This window comes from Sapajus apella, unplaced genomic scaffold (genome assembly GCF_009761245.1).
Source record: "Sapajus apella isolate SASKATOON/1434 unplaced genomic scaffold, GSC_monkey_1.0 scaffold38, whole genome shotgun sequence".
Classification (NCBI taxonomy): Eukaryota; Metazoa; Chordata; class Mammalia; order Primates; family Cebidae; genus Sapajus; species Sapajus apella.
In genome coordinates this window covers 7,059,129-7,082,833 of record NW_022436978.1, presented here as the reverse complement: position 1 = coordinate 7,082,833, position 23,705 = coordinate 7,059,129, and the positions used below count along the sequence as shown (strand labels likewise).

General features: G+C 47.6%; 1 long non-coding RNA gene across 1 annotated transcript; it reads left to right on the top strand.

The window, feature by feature from the left end:
• The first annotated feature begins 627 nt into the window (after nt 1–627).
• On the top strand, nt 628–21,280 carry LOC116564826. The gene is made up of 3 exons (XR_004275117.1): nt 628–3,226; nt 6,461–6,464; nt 21,269–21,280. It is a non-coding gene; the product is annotated as an uncharacterized LOC116564826 (long non-coding RNA).
• The last annotated feature ends 2,425 nt before the right edge of the window (nt 21,281–23,705 follow it).

The following is a 23,705-nucleotide window of genomic DNA, read 5'->3' as shown; positions in this document are numbered from 1 at the left end:
CCACCTCTTACACATCATGATTCTGTGAAAGAGAAGGAGAACACCTAGGCCTGTAAATCCATGCTTAAAAGGCAATATACGTGACCTGGGACACTTGTTCAAAACCGTGAAAAAAGAGATTGCTTGCAGTCATGGGGCCAGGCACGGTGGCTCACACCTGTAATCCCAGCACTTTGGGAGGCCAAGGTGGGCGAATCACGAGGTCAAGAGATCAAGACCATCCTTGGCAACATGGTGAACTCTGTCTCTACTAAAAAGACAAAAATTACCCAGATGTGTTGGCAGGAGCCTGTAGTCCCAACCAGTCAGAGGGCTGGGCAGGAGAATTGCTTGAACCCAGGAGGCAGAGGTTGCAGTGAGTCGAGATCGCGCCACTGCACTCCAGCCTAACAACACAGAGAGACTCCATCTAAAAAAAAAGAGAGAGAAAAAGATCACTTGCAGTCAAGGATACATGGAAGTATGAGCCAGATGATGATTAAAAGCCAGAGGACTAGGTGTCTCCTCAAGTGGGACGTAGAGCACTGAGAAGCGTACAAATCAGAAAGGTGGGAGCACGTCCTGCCAGGGCAGGGGGCCTGGGGATCTGTGGAGTGGGAGCTGGTCCAGAGTGTGGGTGACTGGAAGAGGGCTGGGGTGGCAGGGAGGGGATGCAGAAGGCACATGCCTGAGAAGTCAGCTGAAGACCTGGGTTCCCACGTGGCTGGTGCTTCCGTGTTTGCAGCTGGCCTTCTGGGTGTTCTGGCACACGTTTCTGAGACTAGACTGGGCTGATTTCAAGGAGATCGGTAGGAGGAGGAAATGCACAACCAGATTTTGCTAAGGAAAAAAGGAGATGTCCGTAGTGAGGGCTCTCTGCTCAGATTTCAGAGAAGGAGCCTCGGGGATGGGAGGATAAGGGCTCACCTTACAGGGACAGACTCTATGGCCTTCCCTGAGGCCTCTAAACTCCAGCCAGCCATGGAGAGCAGAAGGTTCATCTTTAATTGGTACCAGTTTTTCTGGCAAGCTCAATTTAAAGATGCAGCTCAGTTGCAATCAACAGAATAAGCCAACCAGAAAATCACTTGCTTCTTTTGGTGCAGTGAGGACCATCAGCAACCCCAAAGGCACCAGAACGTTTGCAGGCCTTCATCAGGGAAGAGTCTCTGCTCCTCTGTCCTCAGCATGGACTAAGGTAGTCTCCACCTCGGAGAGCACCTCCCAGTCCACCCATTCCCCACAGTACTCTTGGTAAGGCAACAGCTTTCCGAGCTGTCATTGAAAGACACTGGGCCGAAGTGAGAAGGCCTGGGCGCTAGTCTCGTGTCTGCTACTGCCTGCTGGATGGGCATGGGCAAGTCACTTCTCCTGGAGTTGCCGTTTTCTCTCCTCAAAAGGGAAGGGGAGCGGGGACTAAGCCGTGCTGCACCTAATTTACAGGGTGATTATGAAGCTAAAATAAGATAATGGATGTGAAAGCTGTTTTTGTACATTACAGGACATTGAGCAGATGCTCATCTCTCAGGGTAACGGTGATGATGGCAATGATGGTAATGGTGGCTGAGTTACTCTTTATGTGCAACGCCTGTAAATATCACACTGAGAGATGAATTCCTGGTTTTAATGGCCTAACTGTATCCACTTCATTCACCCCTGGGTTCTCACCCTGGCTCTGAGGGATTCATGTTTAGCTTTGTGAGAGAGTTGGAATGGAATGTCTCAGAGCACCCTTCTCCCTCTGCAGGGTCTAGCAGTCCCTCTTACATGTCCTCCTCTAAGCATCAGGGAATTGCAGCGTCGATACCCACATTGAGGTTAAGTTCTGTCTGGTTTCACCTGGAAGAAGGGAGCAGTTGGTGACCTTCAATGTCTTTGCAAGGTATCAGGTGCTAAAACCTAGAAAATGCTTTTAACACCCCAACTACCTACCTACTCTTACTCAAGCCAGAAAGAAAGGACTCAAAGACAGGGCTAGGTGGGTCACACCTCTATCTTGAGTATGACTTTGTGTGTTTATGTGTGTGTGTGTGTGTTTACACATATGGTGGGTAAACTTCCATGAATTGCAATTCTGGTTCTGAGAGTCTGTATTCTGCCTAACACTTACCTTTCTCCATAGAATATCCAACAGTCAAAAGATTATTTTAACTGTTACTATTCAAAATAATGTCCATTTATGCCTCTCTTAGGACATTATTTTGTAGAAAGGAAACTGAGGCAATGATAAAGTAAGTTGATAATGGTTACTGAGAGGATACGCTGGGCATGAGGGATCATAATCCCAAATCACCAACGTCTCAGACCTTTTCTTAACACACGGAGGGGCCAGTGCCCTTGTCTGAAGTGAGCTTACAGCCTGATCCTAGGTGCAGACGGCTGCTGTTTGCTGCAGAGTGACAGAGCAGAGGGAAGGTAGCTAGGTGGGTTCTTTAGCCAGTCTTAGACTCTTAGAATCTTAGAGCTGGAGGGATCACTGGGTTTCAAGGGACCTCCCTGTGTTTACCACCAAAAACCTTTCAAAAGCCATCCTTCATGCTGGCCCACATTTAGAACAATTTTGTATGAAGAAAACTAAATATGTTAAAAATTTATTTTCCTGTGATTTATTAAAGAAATATATGACTGCTGATAGGGGTTTCTAATGAACATGAGAGTCCCAGTTTATGGAATCTACACAATGCTAGTCAAAAGCAATGGAATTGGGCTCTTTAGCCCAGTCAGCCCCTTCGTTGTGAAATGTACATTTCCATCAGGCCATTTGAAATCACAGAAACCATTGCTATCTTTGAGGACTTCTGGTAGACTTGGGCCCAAAAGTTAGAGCTTCTGAACTAGACTGACTATCACCATTTTTCAGATGAGGAAAGTGGAGCCCAGAGGGATAAGTGGCTTGTCCACAGCCACACAGAGCATTGGTAGCAGGTCTTGGACTAGAAGCAGGTCTCGGACTAGAAGCAGGTCTCCCATTCTCTTCCCTGGCTCCTTTCTTCGGCACGTGGACACCCTGTTAGTTCTTACGCTGGAAAGCAGGAGAAGCACATAGGACCTTTTCACAAAGCCTCAATTGTCTGGACCTGCTGATGCTTTTACAGACCAGGCTGTTATAGTGAACCCCACGTTTCTCTTCAAAGAATCAGTATGTTCAGCTCTTTTATTCTTTAAATCTCTATTTTAAAGTTTAACTTCCTTGTAATTCCAGTAAACAAACTTCTCCACCGGTTCTTATCAGTAATTCACATCTGTTGTCTCCTGCTCCCACCATCCTGACCCATCCCTGTCACCTGATCACCCCTGGCTACCTGCTCTGACCTGCCCGCCCAAACACCCACCCTGTCACTCCAGCTCAGACCCCTGCTCTTTTTAAAACAGCCAGTTGGGATTAGTTTAGCTTGTGCGGTCTAACTCTAGCCAATAGGGGACGACACAGCAGTAGGGAAGACCCTCCGTCAGGCATAAGTACCCCATTCCCCCTTGTCCAAGCGTGCGACCGCCATTGTTCCATCTGTACACCGCACCCTTCTATAGAAGTAAACTGCCCTGCTGAGAGGACTTATCTTCGAGTGCTATTTCTTCTGCGGCATCTAAATTTTACTTATAACAAGACCTAAGCAGGAATGGGGAGTGACAGCTTATCACTCCTGAGGTGACTCAAGTTCCGAGGTGACTCATCCTGGCAGAATGAGCCCCGGCCAAAGGCACAGGGACATCCTAGAGCCTGCCGTCACTGTCTCTCCTCATCTCATGTTTAGCTAGAAAAGGCAAAAGCCAGTCCTTTTGTGAAATCAAACAGGCAAGTAACCCTCAGGACTCCCTTGGCTCTGGCTAGGGTTGCTGGACCCTACAGGGGCTTGTCACAGAGGAAACAGAACATTGTGGAATGATGGCACTGTGATATCGTTGATCTTTTTTCTTCCTCAGGGGAGTAGGTGATGGAAATGTCCTTTCTTTGTCATTGAAAGTTAAACTGCCTTTGGCTAAGCCCTGGCGTAACCCTGCTACTGTGTGGTAGGACACTGATACTCTAGTGTCTCCTCATTAGGTCTTAATTCTGACATTATACGTGCCCATGTTCCTTCTTAGTGCAGAGATTTGAGAAAACCAGAAGCTTTAAAAAGTCATGTATGTTTCAATTTGAGGCTCCCCAAGTCAAACTTCCAGGTAAATCCTCCTTTGTTGATAATACTACGTGCAGGCAGCAGCCCTCGTTCATTCCCTCAGTAAACATTGAGCGCTGCTACTAATCCAGGCTTTGTGTGAGGAACGGGGAATGAATGAGTGGGCAAGTGAGTGGTGAGTGAATGAATGAGCAAGTGCCACCCTCTGTCTTGGGCACACCTCCATTCCACCCTTTTCATTCCTGGTAACACTTGAAATTATTTGTTGAATGTCTGTTTCCCATTAGAACTTCAGCCCGTGAGTGCAAGGACTATTTCTGTCTCATGTATCACTCTGAGCCCAGCCCCAGGTACATTCATATTTGTTAAATGAAGGATAGTTGGTTGGATGAAAGGGTGGATTGGTAAATAAATGATCAAATAAACAAACAGATGAGAGATAGTGGGTTTCACCAAATATTTTTCATGTCCTTATTTATTCATTTCTACGTTTATTTTCACTCTCTTCAATTCATTTTTTTTATAGCTTGCATTATTCTAGAAAGGATTTGAGGCAACTTCATCAGAAGTAAATGTTTTAATTTGGGGTTCCAAAGAAAATATTTCAGAATGTGTCCCCAGATCTTAGTTCATCATAATTCGGAATTGGATAACATTTCCTGAGCATGTGTCCCAGGCAAGGTGGGCCATGGAAGGACCATCATGAATAATCACGCCCTCCAGCTGCTTTGAGTGTCAGGAGGAAAAACCACAGACAGGTGACAGCAGTTCATGGGGACTGAAGGGATTCCGCCAAGGAACACTACTGCAGTAGAAGCAAAGAGGGAGAAAGAACATTTCCTCTGACCATGTTTATTTTTTGCACGTCTTTATTGTTATGCTGGTCATTCAGCGAGCACTTGATATTTTTCCATGAGATTTTATTAACATAGGGGAAATTAGGTGCCACTAAGACAAAGACTTCTTTTCTTGTTGTCTATGCAAACTACCTACTTCAGTTGCCCATTTTGCTAGAAGTCAGTAGGGCAGAAATGAACATATTTCGAGAATTATTTTGACTCCTTTTTATCGTAAACCATAGTAAGCACCAATAACGTGTCAAGCCATGGGCTAGGTGCAGGGTGGTGTCGAAGACATCTCAGTCTAGGGTAGACAAAGAGATGACCATAACACAGTGTGGTAAGCGTAGTGACAGAGGTCAACGCCTGAGGTGCTGTGGGGGGAAGGAAGAGTATGCCTAACTTGGACCGGGGTTTCAAGGAAGCTTCTTTAAAAACCAGTGGGACTTAGCCGAGAGAAGGTGGTGGGAAGAATGTTCCAGATATACAGAACCCTCTAGAACCCTCTAGATAATGCCTCAGCGACATGACAGGGCACAGCATGTTTGGAAAACCATGAGTCATTCCATTTGGCTTTGGCATGGAACGTGCGGGATTAGGGAGAAAAGCCAGAGAGGCAGCCACGTGCTAGACCATGAATGACTTCATGAGTTGTACAAAGAAGTTCAAGTTTTACTTCAAATGCAACAGGGAAGCAGACGCTACAGGATTCTTAAGCAGGAGAGTGACACGATCAAATGCGCATTCGAGAGAGATCTCCGGCAAGATAGAAGGAGTGGCTGAGGAAGGGAAACGCTGGTGGCAGGGAGATGGGAGTCTGTTACGCTGCAGCGGGAAGATGTCAGACCTGGATTATGACAGTGGGAATGGGGAGGATGAATGGATTCAGTCTGACTGCAGAAATATCTGTGAAAACCCTAACTACTCAAGAAGGAAGCCAGCCATGGGCCTTCTGGTTTTTCATTGAAAGGGCTCTTTCCCAGTATCTGCATTTCATCAGTCTTTGCTGCTAGAATCTAATTCATTTCACAGGGTTTGAGAACTCTCTCACAGATGCAAGGAAAAAATCCCACCTCTAAGGATGACTTCAAGCAAATCAAAGCTTTTTCTTTTAAGTGCATCCATCAAAAGCCGAACCTTTTCACCTCAGGCTTTTAGCAGGAAGAATTTTCTCTGAATTTTGTTAATCTGCAGCGGTAAGGTGATGGCAATTTTGCAGCTCAGATCTACTTGAAATTGGTCCTTCAAAGAGCCAGGGATCCTGGTCGCTGGCCTAAAACTACACTCAGTGGTTCTCAAGTCTGCTGTATCTGGGCCACCTGGGGGGCATTTAACACCCTCAGAGGGCAGGCCACACCCCCAGTGAAGCACTTCCGAGAGCGCCTCTGTGGCTCAGTGTTTGTTAAAACTCCCAGGTGGGTGGGGCACAGTGGTTCCTGTCTGTAATCCCAGCACTTTGGGAGGCCAAGGCGGGGGATCACCTGAGGTCAGGAGTTCGAGACCAGCCTGGCCAACATGGCAAAGCCCCGTCTCTACTAAAAATACAAAAATTAGCCGGGGGGGTGGGGACGGGGATGGTGGCATGTGCCTGTAATTTCAGCTATTCAGGAGGCTGAGGCAGGAGAATCGCTTGAACCCGGGAGGCAGAGGTTGCAGTGAGCTGAGATCCCACCACTGCACTCCAGCCTGGGTGACAGAGTGAGACTCCATCTCAAAACAAAACAAAACAAAAACTTACAACAAAAAAACCTCCCAGGTGATTCCTGGTGCAGCAAGCTTGAGAACTACTGAAAGAGAGGAGAATGCTAACTCCCGTTCCCCACCCACCACTCAAAACCAATTTACTACAGCTTTTGGGAGAGGTAAACTGAGGCCATGAGAAAGAAGGCTCAGTTCTCTGACTCCCTAAAACCATGAGTTGATTTAAAATTTCCTAAGAAATTTAATCTTCCTAAAATTTTCAGGAAGATAAAAACTTTACATAACCGAATTACCTGAAAGCAGAATAAGAAGAAATTTGAAAGATCCTACAGTCCATTTCTCTGACCCTAGCTAGCCTACGTGCACTCAAGCAGCCTGTCTCAGATACACTCCGGCCTCTGCTAATCTGGAGACAATCCCCAGCCAGGAAGGAGGAGTCCAGGGCAATCTGCAGCCTTCCCCACCAGGGCCTTCTCACTGTTTCCCCAGGTGAGCCTGGAGCCTCTCAACGTTTTCAACACGAGTGTTTCAATGGCAGGAACAAAGACCCCAAACCTGGGCAGAGCCTGAAAGAGCCCATAGATTTGAGCTCTGTTCTCATCCTAAACAATTATGCTTAACTTGTTCTCACTTCCTTCATATATCAATGTTGATTTTAATGTAAAGCTAACGTCTATGAAAAACCAAACAAATTGCACCTCAACAAGATGGTCCATATTTATTTCTGTGGCTTCTAGCACCCACTGATGCCCTGGTGTACACCCTGGAGATAATGATGATGGTGATGGTGACGGTGATGGAAAGTATCATGAACGTAGCCTGGGCTGAGATGCACGTGTGTAGTAGAAAGTGCGTGGGATTTGGAACCAGGAAGTCCTGGGTTTGAATGCTAGCTGTGGCATTTCCAAATTGGCCTTGGGAAATCTGCTTAACATTTTGGAGATTGTTTATTTGTAAAATTGGACGGTGATCTCCAATTCAAGATTATTATAAGGATTAGATATATTCTAGATATCTGGCAGCTGATGGACAATAAATACTAGAGACTACTGTGACAGAATTCTCTAATATCTGCTAAAACACCTTTTCCTATAAGATGGAGATCAGGCAGACAATGTTCTCTGCTTCACATGGGTGACCCTCTCAAATAGAATCCTTCCTTGGGCTCTAAGTCCCCAGAGTACGGCCCAGCTGAGGGCCTGGTCCATCCAGGGAACTTCTCTTAGATAAGCACACTATAAAATCAGCTCTAACATGGCTGGTGCATAGGGTGGTCCAACAATCAAGCATATTGAATGATGGTCACTAAAAGGAACATGTACAATGTCTAGTTTTCCTGTGACACTGTGAGAGTGCACATTGAGGGTGAGGTCCAGCGTGAAGACAACTGGTAACTGAATCCACTACCCTGGTGGACACACCATGGGCACTTGGGTCAGAAGCCCTGGGTACCCAGTTCCTCCTCTGCAGCTCTTGGTCTGCATCCTCTTCTACTACTAAGTACCAGGAGCACTCTGGAAAACAGAGTCCGGTACGGGAGGGAGCGGCTGGCATTTTTGGCTGCTCTCATGCTGCCCAGGTTTTTCCTATCTCAAGGTCTCTTCTCTGCAGAGTGCAGATGCCTGGGGAGCAAAGGCAGGGTCTCTCTGGTTTAAGAAGGAGAGGAGCATAACCCTGAACAGCCGCCATTCACCTCAGCTGCCCTGCCAGAGCCTAGGAGAACCTGGGGAGGCTGTGGGGTGGCTGTTCAAGGCATGGCAAAGGAGGGGGCCACATGCATGTGAAACGTTTAGGACCACACGGTTGCATGCTCCCAGGGGTGTTGCACATGGCTGAGATCCTGTTCACCACAGACACCCTGGGGTCTCAGTGACAGATAGAGCTAAAATCTTTCAAGACTTCCAAGGAGAAGGGGGAAGGAAGAGGTCATTGCCTCTCCCACTCCTGCCTGAGCTATAGTTATATGACTATATAACTATATATATATATCGATATCTATATAAGGATATATAGAATGGATTCCAGTCCCACTTCCACACGATGGTAGCTGTGTGGCCTTGGGCAAGGTACTCAATCTTTCTGTTCCTTTTGTTCCTCAGGTATAAGATGGTATTGATCTTACCAGCAACCTCAGGGGATTGGTGGGGTTCAGAGAAAGTCCTTGTAAAGCCCTTCACACTGCAGGCCACAGGCTGGCCTGCAGGAAGCGTTTACCCAAGGCTAGTCATGTGTGTGGGGTTCCCCTGACCTGGAACCCTTGCCCCTGTCTCCCAGCAAACTCTTCCTCAGCTTTCAGACTTCAAGCAAAATCTCCTCTTTTGTGATCTGCTTCATGGCTCCTGCAGAAATGTCCCACTCTTTAAGTCCCCAGAGCCCTCTATCACCATTCCTTCAGTAAGTGTTGTCTGAGTAGAAGCTGGGTACCAGTGACTGGGCGAAATGCTATGGGGAAAAAAAAGGTTAAAATAAAAATCATCCTTTCCCTCAAGGAGATTATACTCTGGTGGGGAAAGAGGCACAAAACAATTACAATCCATCGGAAAATTGCCACAGTGGAGTTGCACACGTGGCAGTGCTGGTGAGGAAAGGCACCATGAGAGCGCTGATCATTTGCTTCTGGTCTTTTGTCCACAGGTCTGTTTTCCTGGCTAGACTTTGAGCTGCTCAAGAGTGGTAGCATTTGTCTTTATGTCCTTCACTGTGCTTAGCACCATGCTATGTTCAGTAAATAGGTGTTACCCATAAACGCAAGAACAAACAAACCAACAAATGATATGTCACAGCAACGATGAGGTTTCTGGTACATCTGCAGGCCCTGAGGCCCAGGCTCTGTTTTAGGGTGATGCATCTTTACTGGAGACCCATTCTGCACCCCAGCAGATTTTTTGAGCTTTCTACAGCCGCTCCTGACTATACCGTGAGTCATGTGTCTTAGTCTCACCTTCCTCTTCTGTCCGGGTGATAGTGATCATCATCGCTGCTCCGTCTAACTCATGGCAGTGTTGGGAGGTTCAAATAGCGTTAACTGTGGAGCGTGTCCAGGTTCTTGGCGTCTTGAACAAAGAATTGGACAAAAAGTAAGAAAGGGAAGAATGAAGGATATTGTTGAAAATGCAAGCACACCCCACAGTGTGGGAGCAGGCCTGAGCGCAGGGGCTCAAAGGCCGTGTGACAGAGTTCTTGTGAGTTTGAATACCCTCTACTTGGGGTATGCCCTATGTAAATGAAGTCATTTACTTGGTGTATGCCCTATGGAGAGGGTACCTATGTTTCCTGCCTGCAGATCCTATTTTCCTGCCTCCATAGGATTCACTGATTCAACAATATTCTCTGAGGGTAGCATTTTACTTTCCCCACGTAGCACAGGTCTCACCAGGGAAGGCAAAGTCTGAGGAATGCTGGATCCAGATGAAAAGGCAGGGTGATTTTAAAGGAAAGATAATTCACTGACAAGGCTGGAATGTTACTTCCCCAGACATGACCAGTGCCACCAAGAAGGCCTTGGGTCTCTACCCAGGAGTCCGTGCTTCCTTCTTCCGGCTGAAGCCACTCGTCAGCATGAACCTGATAGCCTGTTGTAGGTCAGCTCCTAAGATGTGAATATAGGGAAGGGCCTAATTGGGAGTTCTTTCCTAAGTCTGTTTCCTCTTTTTTGTCTTTATTTTTCAGGAAGAGATAGAGAAGAAAAAGAAGGAGGAGGAGAGAAAAGAAGATAGGAAGGGAGGGAGGGAGGGAAGGAATAATTGTTGTGTCTAAGAGAATCAGTCATCAACAGAGCAACAAATACTAAGTGTCCATAAGTGATGGGCATTGGGCTGAATTCCAGGGGAGGGAGCGAAGGAGTGGGGACGATGGGCGGGAAATGAATGCGACACCACCACTTTCAGTAAGCTCACTTTAATTTAGAGGAAGACAAGACATAAAAATACATACCTCTCCTGTGAGAGAGACGGAGCTGCTTTATCCACACCTAGCTTCTTATTTATACGGTGCTTTGTGCCAGAAAGTACTCATACATAAAACCTAACAAGGGAACATAATTTAAAATAAGAAATAAAAGGAAAACTTAAGGGCATAAAAATGGGGCCAGGAATGAGACTAAACTACGAGAACTGTAAATATACATGTGATGAGGGTGAACCCCAACTTTGACTCCCAGCTTTCTAACAGCTTCCAGGAAAGGGAAGCCTGGGAAAAGGCCCAGTTCCTGGTGTCCATAAAACAGAAATTGACCAGTTGCTCAGGAGCACTTCAGGCACCTCTCTTGAGGGCCCTCATTGAGAGAGTGCTGCGTGATGAAATGAGCCGTGTCCCCCAACGTCTCTCAACAAGGATCCTCACAGGCAATGTCTTACGATGCCTTTCAGTGTAGGTATGTGGCTCGCCCTCTCCCCACCCCACTGCAGGGGTCGAGCACAGAGTACGGTGTGGCATCACATCAGATTAGGACACTAAGCATCTTTTTTTTTTTTTTTTTTTTTTGAGTCAGAATCTCCCTCTGTCACCCAGGCTGGGGTGCAGTGGCACAATCTCAGCTCACTGCAACTTCTGCCTCCTGGATTCAAGTGGTTCTCCTGCTTCAGCCCCTTGAGTAGCTGGAATGACAGATGTACGCCACCATACTCGGCTATTCTTTGTATTTTTAGTAGAGGTGGAGTTTTGCCATGTTGGCCAGGCTGGTCTTGAACTCCTGGCCTCAAGTGATCCACTCGCCTTGGCCTCCCAAAGTTTTGGGATTACCGGTATGCGTCACCACGTCTGGCCGGGGCACTGAGCATCATGAATGGGAGAGATGCTGCCTAGCTCAGAGAAAGAGGGAAGCGGTCAGATTTGGGCAAGTGGAGAGAGCTCGCAGTGAAGGAGAGCATACTAAGTGAGCAAAGGCAGGTTGCGTAGGGCAATGAGTAATAAATATTCGGTGACGTAAGACTGCCCTTTTCCTCCAAGAGCAGGATCAAAAGGGCGCCCTAGGGCTCTGCATGCTGCTGTCCTGGCAGGAGCCCAGCCTCTCCGAAGGGAAAGCCTAGGCCTTTATTCCACGGTGGCCACAGGAGGACTGAGGCAGCTATGGACCTGCGCCTGTGAGAGTCCTTCATCTCTGGGACAATATGACAGTCAAAGAATAGAGAAAATATGGGGATGGTATTAGAGCAATGGTTCTCAACTAGAGGCAGCTGTGCTCCAGGGGTATTGGGCAATGTCTAGAGACGCTGTTAATTGGCGCAATTGGAGAGGAGGCGCTGGTGGCATCGAGTGAGTAGAGGCCAAGGATGCTGCTAAGCATCCTACAAAGCACAGGACAGCTTGGACAACCTGGCCCCAGATGTTATTTGCTGAGGTTGAGAAACCCCGGGTTAGAGGACAATCCTTAAGCTGATGATGGTGCTGACCATGAAGGATGACGATTCCACTTGCCCACGCTGCAGTGACAGGACTCTCACACCCATTTCCTCCCATGGCCTCTAGGCAATTTGGACTGTCCTGATGGGAGGGGCGATTGAAGCCCAGAGAGCAGAAGCGACTAGTTCAAGATCTGTTTCAAACTGTAGTGTTTGTTTCTCACTTCTCCTTCTCTTACTCTTTCTTCTGCTTTTTTTTTTTTTTTTTTTTTTGAGACAGAGTCTGGCTCTGTCACCAGGCTGGAGTGCAGTGGTGCGATCTCAGCTCATTACAACCTCCGCCTCCCAGGTTCGAGCGATTCTCCTGCCTTAGCCTCCCAAGTAGCTGGAACTATAGGCACGAGCCACCATGCTCAGCTATGTTTTTTTATTTTTAGTAGAGACAGGGTCTCACCATGTTGGCCAGGACAGGATGGTCTTGATCTCTTGACTTTGTGATCTGCCCGCCTTGGCCTCCCAAAGTGCTGGGATTACGGGCGTGAGCCACGGTGCCGAGCCTTCCTCCTTCTTCTTGGCTGTCAGTGTCTGACTGACCCTTTCCTCCCCAGTCTCCTGTGTTGGGAGAATTTCCTAATGTACAAATCTAGAAGCTGAACGGGACGGACAAATCACTTACCCCATGTTCCTTGAGGCCAACATGTGGGCCAGTCACCCTTACCCACCTCTGACTGAATCAGGAGCCAGTGGTGTTAGTGGTGACAGTGGTGATGGTGGTGGTGACAGTGGTGATGGCAGTGGTGGTGGCGGCAGCAACGATGGCAGCAGCGACATCCAGCATCCAAGATGGGCAATATCAGCGGTGCCTGCTGAGCTGTCTGGAGTTTGCCAGTGGAGAAGGCACAGCCTTGTCTCTGGGCTGGCTCGGTGGCTGTGGTTCCGGCTGCATAGTAACCTTTCGCTTCTTTTAGTTTTCCAGTCCTGCTGGCCGGCCGCCTTGTGAGCTACGTGATACCCTTTCACAGCATTCCTTCTTAGCTCCTATCAGCCAGAATCGGCTTTTGTTGCCTGCAGTGAAGAGCCCTTACTGACGCACTCTGCGCATGGCCCAAGACACGCATATTCTTACTTCAAGCCTTCATCCTCTATAGAGCTCAGGCATGAAGTGAACCTGGGCTGTGCGGGGTCCGACCAGTCTCAGCTGCTGCTCAGGAGGACTCGCCTCCTTCGCAAAGGTTTCCCCGCACTCATGTCCTGCGGCCCCTTCTTTCCTTAGAACGAGTGCTCCCTGAGAGGCTTCTCTGCGCCCCCTGCCCGAGGCCTTCCTTGGACCATCACTCTCTAGTTTGCCAGGTTAACCCAGGTATGTGTGAATTCCACCTGTGGCTACAACTTGAATTTCCTTCCCAGAAGCCACGGTAGCCTTTATTCCTACGATCCCCCTTCTGAGGCTGGGACCTTTCACTGCCACATGTGAATTTGCTGCTGCAGTGGAGCAGGGATGAGGACAGTGTGGTGACCTGGCAGTTCAGCTCCAGACCACTGCTCAGGGAAGCCTGTGGCTGCAGAGGGGACCATAGAGGGAGCTCCCCATCCGCTGGGCATGCTGGGGCTCCTTCTCTGTCCCGTAGGGAAGCCCAGCAAGGTAAGAATCTGCTGGCTCACGTGAGCAGCACTCTGTCCCTGGGGACTTCCACCCACTTCTCAGTGAAGTCTGACAGTCACGTGGCCTGCCTGTCCCCTGGAGCAGGTGGAATCGTATTTCTTGTGGGCACTGAGGCCTGGCATGCAGCCACTGGCTGTGGAAGGCAGCATGAAACCAAATCCTTCCCTTGTGCTACCCAGACGATGGAGACAGAACAGGAAAGACTAGCTCCTGGAGCTCTGGGGAGGGGCTCAAGGACATCCCCCGAGCCACTGGCCTGGAGGGAGGTGCCTGGACTCCTTCCCAGCAGACAGTCAGCCCATCAGCTCTGAGCTGCAGAAAGACCCTGCCGGGTCTGTGTTTACTTCCTTCACTTACAGGCCTGGGTGGAGGGTGGGACTGGGAAGGCAGAGGGGAAATGGAAGCACTGTGGGGAGCTGGAGCTCAGTGTCCTCCGGGCACTGCTCAGTGTTCCCTCTCTGAGGGCCCCATTCCAGCCTGTGGTGAGGACTTTCTTCCCCCTGAAATTCCCCCTAAGGCTAGCTCTCTTCCTTTCTCTCATTCAGAGGTTCACCAGTTTTATGTCGAGATAATTCGAAATGGCTTTCCTACCCATCTCAGAAACACCTAAAAAGATGTTTGCTACAACACTGGGAAATCGTTTTATTGTCTTTGGTATGCCCACTTTTAAATATTTATATGGTCAGATCTGGCTGGGAGCGGTGGCTCGTGTCTGTAATCCCAGTGCTTTGGGATGTCAAGGTGGGTGGATCACTTGAGCTCAGGAGTTCGAGACCAGCCTGGCCAACATGGTGAAACCCCATCTCTACTAAAAATACAAAAGTTAACCAGGTGCGGTGGTGCACACTTATAATCCCAGCTACTTGAGGGTTTGAGGCAGGAGGATCACTTGAATGCAGGACGCAGAGGTTGCAGTGAGCTGAGATTGTGTCACTGCACTCCGTCCTTTGAGACAGAGTGAGATTCTGTCTCAAAAAAAAAACAAAAAAAAAACTTAATATGGTCAAATCTATTAATCTTTGCCTTTATTGTAACTGCTTTTGTATCATGCTAAGAAAGACTTCCCCTGCCTCAAGATTACATTAACTGTCTCTATGTTTCTTCTAGTAAATGTTTATATTTCTCTTCTGAAACCACCTGGAATTACTATTGGTCCACAGAGTGAGATAGAGATGAAACATTATTTTTTCCTAAACAGCCATTTGCCCCAGGCCTGCTGGTTGAATTTATCTTTTCTTCACTGATTTGCAATGTCACCTTTGTAATAAAAGAAGATTCTTATATGTTCTTGGACTTTATTATTTGGCCGTGTTTATTGATGTGTTTGTCTTGGCAACATTTGTTTCAGGGAGATTTGCGAAGTCAAAGCAAACACAACTGATTTAATTAGTTGGGTTTCTTTGCAAGGCTCTACGAAAGTAAAACCGTCAGCTATTGAGAATGGGACAGGGCCTGTTGGGGGCAGGGGCTGGCCTGGCACAGTGGGTGGACGACTAATAGTCTTCTCCTGTTCGGCCAGCTTGAAGAGCAGTGACAAAAATGTCAAAGGAGGCCAGGCTGGGAGGACTTTGAGAAATCACCTTCTAGCCCAAGCTTTTTACTTCCCAGCTGTGGCACATGAGGCCCAGAGAGGATAAGCAAGATGCCCTGTCGGGGAACGTGGATGGGAACTCAGAGGGATCGTCCCATGAGCTATTTGTCCTGGACGCCTCTCTAGTTCTTGCCCTTTTCGCTGTCACCTGGCCGGTGACCTTGGCTGTAGCATGCCTCCCTCTGGTCTCTTTTTTCTGGTTGACAGAACCCCTCAGGATGGGGTTTATGTCACTTCTCTGCTGAAATTCCTGGCTCAGTGATTCCCCACTGAAGTCAAACACACCTGATGTTGAAGGCTTTTCACACGCTGGCACCCAGCTAAATTATCTCATTTTTCTCTTACATGGTTTGTTCGCTCCGGCCAGACACTGTCAGGTCCTGCATATTTCCCTCCGAACCCCTAATTGCCCTTCCTCTTCCTGGATTGCCACCAAACCACACCCACTCTTCAAAACCTAGTCCAAAGGTTAGCAAACTTCTCCCAGTTCCTAAAAGGTTAACTGGTTGCCCACATTTCTCTTCCTCTGTGGCGCCCAGGCCAGAAGACGTCTCTCCTTTCCCCGGATGACACATTTCCTTGGAGGCAGCACTTTTCAGGCATGTCACACTCTTTGCCTTGTGGTCTGGCTGTTTCCTAGATTGTGTACTCTGTGGGGGCAGGTGCTGCCTTTCACGTGTGTATCTTCCGTAGTACGTTGTATTGTAGGTGCTAAATAATACTAATATAATATGTAGTATGTGTGAAATGATATAGGACAAGGAAATAAATAAAACAGGCCGGGCGCGGTGGCTCACGCCTGTAATCCCAGCACTTTGGGAGGCCGAGGTGGGCAGATCACAAGGTCAAGAGATCAAGACCATCCTGGCCAACATGGTGAAACCCCATCTCTACTAAAAATGCAAAAATTAGCAGGGCGTGGTGGCGTGTGCCTGTAGTCTCAGCTACTCGGGAGGCTGAGGCAGGAGAATTGCTTGAACCCTGGAGGTGGAGATTGCAGTGAGCCGAGATCATGCCATTGCACTCCTGCCTCGGCAACAGAGCAAGACCCCATCTCAAAAAAAAAAAAAAAAAAATGTGTTAGGAGCATGTAACATAGATAGGGTCATGGGCAATGCATGATGACGTTAACATGTACTGAAGACGTATGGGGCTCTCACATGACCTCATTTAAACCTCACAACAGCTTTCTGAAGAAAAGTTTGTACTATTATTGTACTCATTTTATGGCTGAAAGAACTAAGATTCAGAAAGGTTAAGTTGCCCCAAACTGCACAACTATGAATAGCAAGTAAGACGTGAATTCAGGGCCTTCTCTTTCCAAAGCTGGGGCTCCTTCTGTTACCCTGTGCTGCCTCTCCCAGGGGCCTGACGTAGAGCTTGGCAAACAGTGAGTATTTAATTTTAGTTCTCCTCATTCTGCATCATAACGTGACAGGCCATGGACTGAATTATTCCTTGTGGAGCAAGAAAGGCACCAGTTCTGTCCTGGTCTAAGCCGAGCCATCCGCGCCTGGCCCGCGGACACCAGAGGACTCGGGTGAGCCAAGTTAAGTTCTAATCCTCTCATCTGCTGCTGCCTCCTGGGCTGGCCACCTGGGCATCTTGCTTCTCCTGTAAGATGTGGATAATGGCAGCTACCTCACCGTGGAGGTTGTGAGATTGTGTGTGGTCATGCAGAGATAGCGAGGAGCACAGGTCTGGCGCTTAGAAAGTGCTCAACAGCCGGGCGCGGTGGCTCAAGCCTGTAATCCCAGCACTTTGGGAGGCCGAGGCGGGTGGATCACGAGGTCAAGAGATCGAGACCACCCTGGTCAACACGGTGAAACCCCGTCTCTACTAAAAAAATACAAAAAATTAGCTGGGCGTGGTGACGCGTGCCTGTAATCCCAGCTACTCGGGAGGCTGAGGCAGGAGAATTGCCTGAACCCAGGAGGCGGAGGTTGCGGTGAGCCAAGATCGCGCCATTGCACTCCAGCCTGCGTAACAAGAGCGAAACTCCGTCCCAATAAAAAAAAAAAAAAATAAATAAAAAAAAGAAAGTGCTCAACAGATGCTGGCCTCCTTGCCTACAGCGCCGACCCCCAGAGCCCCAGAGACACTTGCCAAAATGGACCATGTTGACATGAAGGCCTTGGGGCAGCATCTCAAAGCCCTCTTGCTTGAAAAGCATCACCTGGAGATGTTCAGCCTGGAAAGCATTTGGAACCCAAAGCCCTGGAAGTCTGACACAGGGTCATCCAAGCTCCTTCCAAAGCTGCCTGGGACACAAAGGCTTCCTGGAACTCACCTTCTCCCTGAGCACTGAAATGGCCTTTTCTAAGCCAGCTAGTCAAAATAGCAAAGGTCTAGAAGCAAGTCATTTGTGATTACTGGTTTAATAATTTTTTTAACTCTAAAAGTGAAAAACAAACCCAACCCCCCAAAATTGATCTCTAATGTAGACAGCTCTCTCCCAGTATAGCTTAACACGCGTTCATGAATGTTGATGCATTGTTGGGGTTTTCCCTTGAAACATAAAAATCTGGGGCAACCCCTCAAGTGGTTGAGGTCCTGTCCCCATTCTCCTTGTGGGCCCTTTGCACCACATGGCTGTTTGCAGCCACCAAAAGCCCTCTGTCCCTACTGCGTCCCCTCCCAAGCACCCAACCTAAGTGACAGAGGACTGGGGAGGAAAGGCAGGAGAATCAACCCCCCTCCCATCTTAGTGAGCCCACTCCAGGCACGTGACACATCGCAGCATCAATCGTGTATTGAAAACATAAGCGTTAACATGCATGCTTTTGCTCCAAACAACACTTCTTGCTCATCTGCAGAACACAGAACGGAGTATGTTCCATACCTTAGAGGTGCAGCCATTGCCTCTTCAGTAAGCAGAGGCTTTCATCCCAAGAACTACATTTGGGGAGCCCGGGTAGCTGCCCAACGTAGCAGATACCCGTCTCCATAGTGTCGCTGGAGTCTTCCCCAGCCCATCCTTAATATGCACTTACACATACACATTCCATTAAACCGCACTTGCTGTTTTACAAATAACAAGACTTCTTGCATTACACAGCTTAATACCCTCACTGCCAAACCCAATTATCATAGAAACTCAAGCTCACATTAAAAGCAAGAGATGGTTCACTTTATCCTTATCATGAATTAGTAAGTTTTCCCTCTGGAGATCTGTTCCCTGAAAATGTCCACTGAAGGTATTTTGGCCAAATTAACTATATTTATTTTAAGATTTTGCATGCAGTGAGTGTTCTGGGTTTTTGCTTAGAGAAGATGAGGTCATCCACCTGCCTCATTTCTTCTCTCCCTCTCTCTCTGTGTCTGGTGGGGTCCCTGGTCAGGGAAATTGTGTGTCCCATATAAATGCCTCTTGGAAATTAAGTTGGAGCTACAATAGATGGAAGAGCGCTGGACTTTTTTGAGACCCAACTCCACCACTGGCAAGAGCCCTATGACCCTGATAACTTACAATCTCTCTGAACCTTCATTTTTGTCTGCAAAATGGGGAGTCCTGCCTAGCTCATTGAATTGCTGTAGGTATCAAAACAGGGGGAAAAGGCATGGAAATGCTTCATAAGCTATCATAAAATGTAATCTCTTGCTGTTAAATGACCCTGGTTATAAAGCAGATTGCATAAGAAGGCTGCACAGGTATCAGGAGCTACCAGGCTTCTACTTGAAACCCTGAAAACAAATTCTATCTTTCAGCTTCTCTGGGTCCTGGTAGAGCCAAAGAGTTCTATTATCAAAATAAGATTAAAGAAAATAACATTACTAATAACCATTAATAACATGATTAATAACCATAATGAAAATAACATTAATATCCATAATGATAATGGTACTAACTCATATTTATTGAGTGCTTTCCGTAAGGCAGGCACTGTCCCAAGCACTTTATGTGTGTTTAACTCACTTACCCCTATTGTGCCCTGCTGGAGCTAGCCAGCGCAGGGTTAGGACAGCAATCACTAAGGATCCAGGACTTTGTGGAGCATTGTTAAACCATTCATAAGTGAAAGTCAACCACGGTGGGAGCATTTACACCGGGGAAATGTGCAGATGCTACAAATCAAGGTTATTTATTTATTTATGGAGTCAGTTTTCTAAAAATTAGATATTCTCCTTTTTTTTTTTTGAGATGGAGTCTTGCTCGGGCTGGAGAGTGCAATGGCATGATCTTGGCTCACTGCAACCTCCACTACTGGGTTCAAGCAATTCTCCTGCCTCAGCTACCCGAGTGGCAGGGACTACAGGCACCCGCCACCACGCTGGACTAATTTTTTAGTATTTTTAGTAGAGACAGAATTTCACTATGTTGACCAGGCTGGTCTCGAACTCCTGACCTTGTGATCCACCCACCTCAGCCTCCCAGAGTGCTAGCTCCTTTCCTTTTTTTTTTAAACAGTCGGGAAACTAAAGTCCAGAGAGATTAGATGAGGACAATAATACTGATTCCTGCAATGCTGGACTATTCTCTGTGAGTTGCTGATTCTTCTCTTCCTCCTCTTTCTTCCCCAAAACCTCCTGTATTAGTCCCTTTGTGTTCTATAAAGGAATACCCAAGGCTGGGTAATTATGACCAAAAGAGGCTTATCGGCTCATGGTTCTGCAGGCCGTACGAAGCGCAGCACTAGCATCTGCATCTGGTGAGGCCTCAGGCTGCTTCCTCTCATGGGGGAAGGCAAAGGAGTGTAGGCTCCACATGGCAAGAGGTGGGAAAAAGACAGAGGAGGCGGATGCCAGGTACTTCCTAACAGTCACTTCTGTTGGAAAGAAATAGAGCAAGAACCCACACATTACCAGGAGGATGGCACCAAGCCTTTCATGAGAGACCCACCCACATCACACCACCCGCTAGGCCCTACCTTCAACAATGGGGACCGAATTTCAACATGAGATTTGGAGACGACAAATAAGCAAACTGTATCATCTCCTGTTTGCTTTTTATCTTCCTCCAAGATTATTTTATTAATAATAACAAAGCCATTTCTCATATTTCCTATAGTTCAGACATTTGTGCTGGGAACCTTGGAGCCTTGAACATCCAGTTTTTAGTCTCAACAGTTAAATGGGAAGAAAAACATGTAAATGAGTGGTTCTTAATCCTGGCTGCACATCTGAAACATCCAAGAAACTTTTTAAAGACACCAACAGCCTTTGCCCCTTTCCAGCCCCTTTCCTGAGCTGATTTAATTATCACCATTTCTAAGGCCCAGAGAAAAAAGTAACTTGCTCAGAGTCACACCACAAATCATTGCTAAGGACTAGCACCCAGAATTCTACATTTTGAGTTCCAATCCCTTTCTACTACTCCCACCAATCAGTCAATCAACTTTTTATGTATTAGTGTCTTGCATACAATAAGGGCTCTGATCCACGCAGTTAATAAGTAAACTTTGGCCAGGTGTGGTGGCTCATACCTGTAATCCCGGCACTTCAGGAGGCCAAGGCAGGTGGATCACTTGAGTCCAGGAGCTCAAAACTAGCCTAGGCAACATGATAAAACCCTATCTCTACAAAAAAGACAAAAATTAGGTGGGCATGGTGGCGTGCACCTATATAGTCCCAGCTACTTGGGAGGCTAAGGTGGAAAGATCACCTGAGCTGGGAAACTGAGGCTGCAGTGGGCCGAGATCGCACCACTGTACTCCAGCCTGGGTGACAGGAGTAAGACCCTGCCTCAAAAAATAAAAAATAAAAAGATAATAAAAGGCAAAATTCATGCACTAATTAATCTTTCAAAGTTATTCATCCTTCAGGAAGAAATTCCTTCTCAGCAGGACTCGTCTGAACCTCAGAAAGGCAACACAAGTGAAAGGCCACATGGTTTGCTCAGTCGATGGAGCTTTCAGAATCACGGGCCAAAAAATCGCCTGAGGAGCAATGGAAAGGTCTGTAAAAACTAAGGCCCAGAGAGGCAATGACACGCAGCAAGCTAATGCCAGTGCCAGTGAGTGAGTCCCACCCAGGCTCTCCTCCTGCTCCACCGCACTGCCCACCTCCCACATGGCCCTAAGGCCCCACGATACATCCAGCTGCCCCCTGCACCATTTTCCCCTTTTCTCCCTCCCTCCCCTATTTCATTTGTCAAATATTTAATGAACCTATAGCGAAAATCCTGGAACTTAATTAGTGCTCAGTAAATATTTATTTTGGATGAATAAATAAATGAACGGCTGCAATTCTGGGCCCTGGGAGCTACAGAGATGAGTGAGACCCGGTCTCAGCCCTCAAGATGCTCAACGTCTAGGGTCTGTTCAGAGGTCGTGTGGGCTGGAGGAGGAAGCGCGGGCGCTGCAGGGAGTCAAGTCTCAGGAGCCTGGCTCCGATGGAAGCAGAGGAGCATCAGGAGCCTGGTTCCGATGGAAGCAGAGGAGCATCAGGAGCCTGGCTCCGCATGGAAGTGGACAAAGGGCTTACCAAGTTCGAGCCCAGCTCCTCATCACAAAATGAAGATACACCATGACTGCATCATGAGATTGTGGCGGGGTGTTGCAGGAATTCGCTCAGGATAGTGGCAGAAATATTAAGAGATAGTTATAACTTACAGTAAGAAACCTCCTTAGAAGGCTGAGAGGTTTGCATTAGTTTCAGTAGAAGTTTCGAAGCTCCTCTAAATAAAAGCATCCAATTAAGGCACAATCATTGCTGGGTGTTTTGTGTGTGTGTAGATTTATTTCAGCTGCTGCGGTGGTTAGACGGGGGTCTTGCTAGTGGATTGCCTTCACTTACTATACACACACTACATTTTATTACTGTACTGTACCCATTTTTTAAACTGCCACTGTTACAACACTAACTATAATGTGTAAACATGTATTTGTGTGTGTGTGCGTGTGTGTGTTTATAGTCTTAGATTGTAAGCTTCTCAAGAGCAGAGATCCTGTTTGCTTTGTTTATCAAGGACCCTCCAAGCACAGAGCGCGATGCTTCAGAACAGGCAGGAAATGGGCATTGAGTGAAGAATGGGTAATCAGTCTAGGCTGGCATTTGCTCAGAGCTGGGTAAAGCAGGGTCCCAGTCTGCACAGGAGTTCCAGGCTGGGTTCTAGCTGAGCAGGCCACGTTCCAGCTCTGGCCTCCGAACTGAGTGTTCAACCCGGGGACTGCGTGTGCTGAGCTACCATTTTGTTTATTTTTACCTGAGTCAAAAGAAAGAAAGAGGTCCCAGAGTTTCTAATGTCGTTTGTTGAGTAGACTTAACTTGGTAGGGAACAAACCAGAAACAGCTTCATTTTTCTCCCAGTGCTGCCTTCAGACATGCTTTTTTGGATACACACACACACACACACACACACACACACACACACACACATATATATATATATATACATATATATATATTATTTATTTATTTATTTTTGAGACAAAGTCTTGCTCTGTTGCCAGGCTGGAGTGCAGTGGCATGATCTCGGCTCACTGTAACATCTGCCTCCTGGGTTCAAGTGATTCTCCTGTCTCAGCCTCCCAAATAGCTGGGATTACAAGCACCCACCACAATGCCCAGCTAATTTTTGTATTTTTAGTAGGGACGGGGTTTCACCATGTTGGTCCAGCTGGTCTTGAACTCATGACCTCAGGTGATCCACCCACCTCCGCCCTCCAAAGTGCTGGGATTACAGGCGTGAACCACTGTACCCAGCCTTTTTTGGGTATCTTTTTCCCCTCCTTGGTGACATCTTAGAAAATACCTCAGCTTTCTGGTCACTCCTAGCTATATGAAATGGTCTCCGGTTCAGGAATTAAACAGCTCAGGCCAGTCTAAATCAAAACAGAACTCCCATCCAGTTGAGTGCTCTTTCTCTCCCGAACCTCACACCTTCCCGTGGCTTGAGGACCTGTGATCCGGGAATGGGAGAGAGGGCTGGTCTTCACTCTTCCTCTGCTTGCTCTTCGTGTCTGGGGGATACTGCGGGTTGGGGACAGAGGGGAAAGGGGCAAAGACTCGCATGATTGGTTGTGCTATTTTAATCTGGCTACTGCTGCCTTCTGCTGAGGTGGACATCCTCCAAGTCCGCTCCATTTCATAGGACATGACTGTGTGTTACTTGGTGATGTCCCGCCACCTCCTCCTCTCCCGGGGGAGACCCACACGCGGCACTCACTGTCCCTATTACTAGCAGTGTGCTGTCTTGTAAAGCTCCCTCCTTAGCTCCTGTACGCCTCTGTTTTTTTTTTTTTTTTTCCACTGGAATCTCATCAGCTCTATAGGCTACCTCTTGGGAGATGTCCCTCCAGAGGGCTCACACCTGACAGTCCTCTGGACCATCCACTTGGTCCATGGGGACTCAGGCATCCTTGCTTGGCCAGTCCATGCCAATGCAGGTCGCTCCTACTTCTTCTATCCTGCTGGCCTGAGTCCCAGGGGGCCCTAGCAAGCCTCCCACCGTCACAGTCTCTGGGAGCTGGAAGACTCCAGTTGTCATGTAATCTACTCTTTGATACTTTGGGACGCTTGTCAGCCTCTCTTGAG